At 48.3% G+C, this 9,472-nt stretch overlaps 1 protein-coding gene across 3 annotated transcripts in view; it reads left to right on the top strand.

Annotated features, from left to right (window-relative positions):
• Positions 1-9,472, top strand: part of LOC138769690 (apolipoprotein A-I-like) — a 523,881-nt gene that overhangs the window by 368,923 nt on the left and 145,486 nt on the right. The gene's annotated exons all lie outside the window — the stretch shown is intronic.

The raw sequence follows: 9,472 nt of genomic DNA on the forward strand, positions 1-9,472 counted from the left end.
GGGTAGTCGTAGTCTCTGTAGCAATAAACATGACTGTGGTTAGGATTGTGGACACTGTGTCCTATTTAAATATTACATTAAATTCCATATTAAATCTATTGCAAAGTGTCACTAAAATATGATCTTAAACTCCAAGATTTATTCCTCTTAAATTCTCGTTATGTATAGAGAACCTGTCATCACTTTTATGCTGCTTGAACCATAAATTATAGTGGTGATCCCCAGTGGCTTCTCCTGATTGATTTCTCCTAATACCTATACAGGAAAAGATCTATCAATCAATAGAGAAGCATGTGGATCCTGCCCGGATGATTCATAGCTCGGGCAGCATGAACGTGATGGTTCTTTTTAATATTGACACACTATTGGCGCCATCTTCACCAGCATTATCCATCTATTATAAAACAAGAAAAATATAGAAATAATACATATTATAGGAGTAATAGTCACCCCTGCAGGTGCAGCACATTTGCACTATAAGTGACATATAATAAATGAATCTTGCCTATTAGACTAGCCCTAAATATAAGATTTCATGCTGCTGGACACAATTTGAGGGGTACGTTCCCACAACGCCTTTCTTCTTTTTTTTCTTTTTTTAAAGTCAGTTCCTTGATAATGACGGCCATCACTAACAATCATTATCAATATTAACGTCCGTCATTATCAAAAAACATAGCTGCAAGGTGAACCAGGAACAAAAGTCGCAAATTTTATTGCAAACGACTGCACACAAATTGCAATTTTTTGACACTGATACCCAGGACTATATTCTTAATAATCCCCTCCCCCCCCCCCCCCATCATTGTGTTTGAAGGAGATAAATCATTTTCAGTGGCTTAGTGGCTTTTACAATTTTTTTTCAATGATTTACTTACCCATCCAGTTTGTCGTCTCCAGTGTCTTTGGTGTCTTCAGTCCTGTTAGTTGCAGAATAGAAAAGATATTGAGAACCCAACAACAACATTGATATACACTACTACAGTGCACGGGGCTGAGGATAAAGGTACATTTCTTACCTTCATTCTCTGCATCTTTTTTGTGTAATTTGTTGTTTAGTTCATGTGCTAATGAGGTGGTTTGGTGCACTGGGGGCGGGACTACCACTATCAGTGCACCAATCCCCCCCAGCCTGCCGCCTGTCCCGTCCAATTAATATTTATTCTGTGCTCTGCAGTGATGAGCGCCAGAGTGATGTCCCTGCAGAACGCTGGATGAATATTCATTAGAATAGATGGACGGGCCGGCTGTAGCAGATCAGTGCACGAAGAGTGGTAGTCCCACCACCAGTGCCACCAAACAGCCTCATTATCATAGGGATTAAACAACAAAGTACACGAATACAGCACAGAGGATGAAGATAAGAAATGTACCTTCATCCTCAGCCCCCCCCTGAGCTGTAGGGACATATCAGCAGGTTAGATGCATCTAATCTGCCGATAGTTTCCCTTTAACCACAGCAGAATTATAGACTACATTTAGTCCATCTGGGCCATCAACAATGTAATATAAGAACGCTACACTATAGTTATAGTAACAATAAGTATGTTTAATATGCATTCATGTACACGGAGAAATATCAGCCCATAGATAAGTAGAGCCCCCCCCTGTCCCGTCCTGTCACCACTCCCCTCTCTACACTGGATGGCAAAAAAAGGTAATTTTGCGCATTCAGGGAAGGTCCCTATACACTATATACCTTGGCCGGCTGTGCCCCACAGTGTACGGTGTATGAAGCTCTCCCGAACAACCGCAACAGATGATGCTGGTGGTGATCGAGGTGTCGAGTGTGAAGGAAAATCACTGCCCAGCCCCTTTGTTTAGGGAGAGATAAGCCATAGTCAGAGCATTCTGGCTGCAGCTTACCCCATAGAGAATACAGGAACGCTCAGCCATGCTGAACATTCCTGTGTGTGGGGAGGGCGGTCAGAGGGAGGGAGAGATAATTGACAACCGAATTATCGTTGGACCATCAGTTATTGTATGTTTGTTAGTGTATGGCCAAATGAAGTGAGTGCCTTTTATAGCTCACCCTGGGGTGGCGCTGATGTCCTCCGGCTCCTCCTCTTCATCAACTTCCCTGTATATATAACATAAAACAGCTCATACACAGATATATAGTTATTATCGACATATTATTACATAGAGACTTGGGTTAGGAGTTTATAAGGCAAAGCAGTGACATAACATAATGGAGTCATTAAATCTACCCATACACAGTAGGAGATAAATCATCTTCAATGGCTTTATATTTTTTTACAATGATTTACTTACCCGTCCAGTCCGGTGTGTTCAGTGTCTTTGGTGTCTTTGGTGTCTTCAGTCCTGTTAGTTGCAGAAAAGTTATTGAGAACCCAACAACAATAGACATTCATATACACTACTATAGTGCACAGGGCTGAGGATAAAGGCACGTTTCTTCATCCTCTGCCCTATACACTATATACCTTGGTCGGCTATGCCTCACGTTGTAAGGTATATGGGGCTCTCCCGAACAAACGCAACAGATGATGCTGGTGGTAATAAGGGTTGGCTGTGAAGGATAATCACCCCAACCCCATTGTTGAGGGAGAGATAAGCCATTGTCAGAGCAGTCTGGCTGCAGCTTATTCCTCCCCATAGAGAATACAGGAACGCTCGGCCATGCTGAAGGTTCCTGTGTGTGGGGAGGACGGGCAGAAGGCCGAAAAGAAAACTGGCAGCTAAACACTCTTTTTCAGCCCTCACATATTGATGGTATTTGGCCACATTGCCTGTTTTTGCTCACCGTGGGGTAATGATGATGTCCTCCTTGTCGGCCTCCTCTTCATCAACTTCCCTGTATATAATATAAGACAGCTCAAATACAAATATATAGTTATTATGGATATGAGATATACATAGACTTTGATGGGGAGGGCAAAACAGTAATATAACATAATGGAGTCATTATATACACCCATAGACTGCAGCAGTATGATTTCAGCTCTGCTCCTTCTTCTTACTTACCAGATGGTGTACAGACTTGGGCGCCATTGGTGCAGGGGGTACTTGTTTCCTCTGTAACAATAAACAGGTAGACAGGAATTAGGATTGGTGTCATTGTGTCCTGTTTAAAATGTACAGAAAATCTCATTTGTTGCAATGTCTCAATAAGATATGAGCTTCAACCCCAGGATTTATGTCTCTTGAATTCCCATAAGGTACTAAAGGGGAATTATCAGCAGGTTAGACAAATCTAACCTGCTGACAGCCCCCTATAGTGCCGGGGATGCTGAGGAGGAAGGTATGTGTATGTGTCTTACCTTCCTCCTCTGTGCCGGTCCCGCAATCAGGGCCGGCGTTAGGGGGGGCAAAGAGGGCAGTTGCCCAGGGCCCCGATCCCCCAGGTGCCCCCTGCCCCAGTTACAGTGAGTGTTAGGTGCAGGAGCGCACAGACAGCGTCCTGCAGCCTCTGTCAGTGATCCCGGGCTGCAGCTTATGGCTGCTATCAGGGGTCACACAGAGGCTACAGGACGCTATGCTCCGGAGTGTGTAGCTTCCCCCTCCCTTCTGTACCATGTGATTTCCTCTCTCTTCCTGGTGAGGCTGGTGTGGAGCTGTCGGGACGATGGAGGAGAGGGCTGCAGGGTGAGGAGCACAGCCTCCTGCTGCTGCTGCCATGGACAAGGACAACTACACCCAGCATGCTGTTAGAGGGGGTAAGTATACTGTCCATGTAGTGTGTGTATGAATGTAGGTGTGTATAATGGATGACTGTAGTGTGTGTTACATGTCATGTGTATAGTGTATGGACTCTATGGTTTGGATCTGTATAATGTGTTTTCATGGATGTGTTAGTGTGTGTGTGTGTGTATATATATATATATATATATATATATATATATATATATAGTAGTGGTTGGGTCCGCGGTTACACAGTGCAGGATGCACAGTCCTCATGGGGTTCGGTCCTTCACCCCAATCGTATTCCAGAAAAACAATCAGAGGACAGCATCTCCTTATAAAGTGCTTATTGCTTTATTGTGCCAGTTTGCAAAGATTCTTTGCAAACTGGCACAATAAAGCAATAAGCACTTTATAAGGAGATGCTGTCCTCGGATTGTTTTTATATATATATATATATATATATATATATATATATATATATATATATATATATATATTAGTGTGTGTGTATTAGCACTGCTGACTCCAAGTGTTCAGGTGAATAGACTGTATATAGGAGCTGCAGCCATTCCCTGGTGACCACTGAGGCCGGTGATTGGCTGCAGCTCCTATGTATAGTGTATGATGATGTCACTAAGGCAACACAGTGTATTTTATTGAGAAAAAAACAAGGTGGCGGTCACTGTATGGTGGTAATATTGGTCCGTATATAGTGTCATTATGCAGTGGTCAGTCTATGGTGGTAATATTGGTCTGTATATAGTGTGTATAGAGAGTTATTACCGCCATAGAGGGACCGCCACATAATGACTCTATATACACTATATACAGACCAATATTACTGCCATAGACTGACCGCCACATAATGCATAATGACTCTATATACACACTATATACAAACCATTATTACCACCATAGAGTGACCGCCACATGATATTGGTCTGTATATAGTGTATACCTCCCCCATGTAACCAGATACCTCCCTATGTAGTCAGATACCTCCCTATGTGGTCAGATACCTCCCCCATGTAGCCAGATACCTTTCCCCATGTAGTCAGATACCTCCCTATGTAGTCAGATATCTCCCCATGTAGTCAGATACCTCCCTCATGTAGCCAGATACCTCCCTATGTAGTCAGATACCTCCCTATGTAGTCCGATGCCTCCCCATGTAGTCAGATACCTCCCCATGTAGTCAGATACCTCCCCATGTAGTCAGATACCTCCCCTATGTAGTCAGATACCAAATAATGTTCTACAAAATAAAAAAAAAACCATAATTCAGTGACTCACAGGTGACGTCTTCTTTGATCTGAGGCGTCATTTTCCTTTTCCTCTCCATCTGGCCCAGGCCTCCATGATGATTTCTTCCAGCTACAATTCATCTCTTCAGAACCTGCCAGGCAAACATCCTAGGCTTCGCACATTTCCAGCATCATCCTTCCCTTCTTCCCTCCTATAGGCTCCCATAGAGTAGTAATTCTGCTGCTTGGTGTCATGCCCAGTAAAGTGAGCGGAAAGTTGGTTTACCACCTATATGTATGTACCCTGCCCTGCCCCCATCAATAACACCTCTGAAATATTCAATCAACAGGCTCATGAACTTCAAAAAAGACTACTAGCTAGAAAATACCCAGTAGATGTGGTCAAAAAAGCTAGAAGAAAAGCTGATAATTTATCAAGATCTGATTTATTAATGCCTAAAGTATCTACAAGTAACGATGTAAAAAGGTTTACGTTCGCCTTCCAAAATTTCCCTCTAAACAGAGTCATTGCCAACAGTATTCACAAATACTGGCACATTTTAGAGCAGGATGATGACATTGGTAAGGTAGCAGCAGCGGGTCCCCTAATTACATTTAGGAAAAATCGGGGACGTCTTGAATACCAACAAAATTAAAAGAGAAACTAAAGAATGGTTCACACGAACCCCACTTAAAGGCAACAGGAAATGCGGGACATGTAAATCTTGCCCTCAGTTACTCCCTACTGAATGCATCACTCTTAATGGCAAAGAGTGTCATGTGTCATGTCTCATTACATGCAGAACATCTTTCATTGTCTATGCTATTATATGCCCATGCAGTAGGCTTTACGTAGGCAAAACTAAAAGACTGATGTGGATGCGGTATAAGGAACATGTTTACTCAGTGAGGACGGGGAGAGGTGTCCCCCGACTCATTGATCATGTGAACACCGTCCACAAAGGGCTGAAAATAGGTTCCATACATCTAAATGGGGTTCCTTCTGTAAATGCTCTGCGAGCCCCATGCAGAGTAATTAGACAATTACAGAAATGTCTGCAACAAGTCTGCTCCATGTGTATGTACCCCAGTGGCGGATTAAATGTACCCTGGGCCCCGGGCTTTCCACCCAACCTGGGCCCCCCCCCCACAAGTCAATTCGCCCACATTATAATCCGCTACTGCGACCCCCACTGTCCCAAAAAACACTGCCTGCCTCCCCTCCCTGCTGGCCCCAATAAACATAATGCTTGGTCCCTTGCTGCTACCCCCAGTAAGCATTGCCCACCCCATCTCCACTGCCCCCAATAAACGTATTGCCACCTCACCTGGTCCCCTGATGTTGCCCCCCCCCCCAAGGTCACAGCAGCACAGAGGATGTCAGGAGACGAGGGTGCTGATCTTATAGGAGAGGTCACAGCAGCACAGAGGATGTCAGGAGAGGAGGGTGTTGGTCTTATAGGGAAGGTCACAGCGCCCAGCAGCACAGAGGATGTCAGGAGAGGAGGGTGCTGATCTATAGGGGAGGTCCTAGCAGCACAGAGGATGTCAGGAGAGGAGGGTGTTAATCCTATAGGAGATGGTCCCCCTTTATAGATGGTCTCCCTCTTTCCCCCTCTATAGATGGTCCCCCTCTTTCCCCCTTATAGATGGTCCCCCTCTTTCACCCTTATAGATGGTTCCCCTCTCCCCCCTCCCTTATAGATGGTCCCCCTCTTTCCCCCTTTATAGATGGCCCCCCCTCTCCCCCCTCCCTTTTATATGGTCCCCCTCTCCCCCTCCCTTATAGATGGTCCCCCTCTTTCCCCCCTTTATAGATGGTCCCCCTCTTTCCCCCTTTAATGGATGGTCCCCCTCTCCCCCCTCCCTTATAGATGGTCCCCCTCATCCCCCTCTCTTATAAATGGTCCCCCTCTTTCCCCCTCTATAGATGGTCCCCCCTCTTCCCCCCCCCCTTTATAGATGGTCCCCCTTTCCCCCCTCCCTCATAGATGGTCCCCCTCTTTCCCCCCTTTATAGATGGTCCCCCTCTTTTCCCCCTTTATAGATGGTCCCCCCTCCTTCCCCCCTTTATAGATGGTCCCCCTCTCCCCCCTCCCTTTATAGATGGTCCCCCTCTATAGATGGTCCCCCCTCTTTCCCCCCTCCCTTATAGATGGTCCCCCTCTTTCCCCCCTCTATAGATGGTCCCCCTCTTTCCCCCCTTTATAGATGGTCCCCCTCTCCCCCCTCCCTTTATAGATGGTCCCCCTCTTTCCCCCCTTTATAGATGGTCCCCCTCTTTCCCCCCTTTATAGATGGTCCCCCTCTCCCCCTCCCTTATAGATGGTCCCCCTCTTTCCCCCTCTATAGATGGTCCCCCCTCTTCCCCCCCCTTTATAGATGGTCCCCCTTTCCCCCCTCCCTCATAGATGGTCCCCCTCTTTCCCCCCTTTATAGATGGTCCCCCTCTTTTCCCCCTTTATAGATGGTCCCCCCTCCTTCCCCCCTTTATAGATGGTCCCCCTCTCCCCTCTCCCTTTATAGATGGTCCCCCTCTATAGATGGTCCCCCCTCTTTCCCCCCTCCCTTATAGATGGTCCCCCTCTTTCCCCCCTCTATAGATGGTCCCCCTCTTTCCCCCCTTTATAGATGGTCCCCCTCTCCCCCCTCCCTTTATAGATGGTCCCCCTCTTTCCCCCCTTTATAGATGGTCCCCCTCTTTCCCCCCTTTATAGATGGTCCCCCTCTCCCCCTCCCTTATAGATGGTCCCCCTCTTTCCCCCTCTATAGATGGTCCCCCTTTTTCCCCCCTCCCTTATAGATGGTCCCCCTCTTTCCCCCCTCCCTTATAGATGGTCCCCCTCTTTCCCCCCTTATAGATGGTCCCCCCCTCTTTCCCCTTTATAGATGCCCCCCCCCCCCAGTCAGTAAATAACAAAAATAACAAAATACAACTCACCTACCCTGCGTTCCCCCGTCAATCCTCTCTCCTTCTGCAGTCTCCGGCTGATGTGCAGCTGCCCCGTCCTCTCCCCGGCAGCGCGCATATCACACAGCTCCTAGTGCTGCCTGGGCCCTGACTTCCGGTATGTGCGCTCCCAGTACCGGAAGTCAGGGCCCCAGGCGGGACTAGGAGCTGTGTGATGCTCGCGCTGCCGGGGAGAGGACGGGACACAATGCTTGCGGTCACAAGAGCCTGCAGTGGCGGGGGGAAGGGGGCCTCCCGGGCGGCATTATAATGTGGGCGGCGTGGCATGGGCCCCCCCGGAGCCTCGGGCCCCGGGCGGCCGCCCAAATCGCCCACATTATAATCCGCCACTGATGTACGCTGATCTACGAAACTGGCCATAATTTAAAGGCATATGTCTCCCCATCCATAAGGGCCCCTAGGTTCACAATACTGTTAAAGGGAACCTGTCACGCGGTGTCCTGGGGCAGAGCCCGCCCGAATCCCCGGTGGAGCCCTGGATACTTACTCTTTCCTTGAATTCCCACTCTTGGACCCGGTCCCGGGACGGACATATCGCCGTCGGAAGCTGTGCGCGCGGCTCACCAGAGATGAGTCTGACGCCCATAGAAAATGACAGCTCCAGTCATTTTCTATGGACGTCGGACTCATCTCTGGTAATAAGCATACAGCGCGCGCTCAGTAAGTATCCAGGGCTCCACTGGGGGGAGTCGATCAGGCTGTGCCCCGGCACACCGCGTGACAGGCCGCACGCTCCATTGTGTGCATTGGTGAATTGGGATCTAAATTCATTAGAAATACTGCAGTAATGGCCGGGATGATCTGGATTAACACTTGTGAACGGCTGGTGTTATACGTAGTGTGAACCCAGCCCAGGGCAGCTTTAACCAGAGGGCACATGGTGCACGTGCACCGGGCCCACTGTTTAAAGGGGCCCCCCCGAGCAGGCCGGCCGTTGCTATGTGCAACCAGTGCGGTTGCACAGGGCTCCGGCCACCAGCCTGTCAGGGGGGAGCGCCATGAATGGGTAATCTACTTACCCCTCCATGGCGCCCCCTGCAGGGCCCCCCCGTCCGTCCGCTGCTGCTGCGGTGCTTCAGCAGCAGCGATACTGACAGAGAGAGAGCCATTGGCTCCCTCCCTGTCAGTCACTCTTGTGGCCGCACTTCCTGCGGTCACAAGAGGCCGCACTCTCCTTCTAGTGCCCGACGTCACTGAAGCGTCGGCGCAAGGGTAAGGGGAGTGCAGCCTCTTGTGACCGCAGGAAGTGCGGCCACAAGAGGGAAGAGAAGAGGACCGCGTGGACCTAGGTGAGTAAAAGTGTTTGTTTTTTCCAATGTTATATGGGAGGGGGAGCGCATATACTATTGGGGAGCACAGGGGGCTATATACTATTGGGGAGCACAGGGGGCTATATACTATGGGGGAGCACAGGGGAGCTATATACTATGGGGGAGCACAGGGGGCTATATACTATGGGGGAGCACAGGGGAGCTATATACTATGGGGGAGCACAGGGGAGCTATATACTACTGGGGAGCACAGGGGAGCTATATACTATTGGGGAGCACAGGGATCTATATACTATTGGGGAGCACAGGGGAGCTATATACTATTGGGGAGCACAGGG

Source organism: Dendropsophus ebraccatus, chromosome 12, assembly GCF_027789765.1.
Source record: "Dendropsophus ebraccatus isolate aDenEbr1 chromosome 12, aDenEbr1.pat, whole genome shotgun sequence".
In the NCBI taxonomy this organism is placed as follows: domain Eukaryota; kingdom Metazoa; phylum Chordata; class Amphibia; order Anura; family Hylidae; genus Dendropsophus; species Dendropsophus ebraccatus.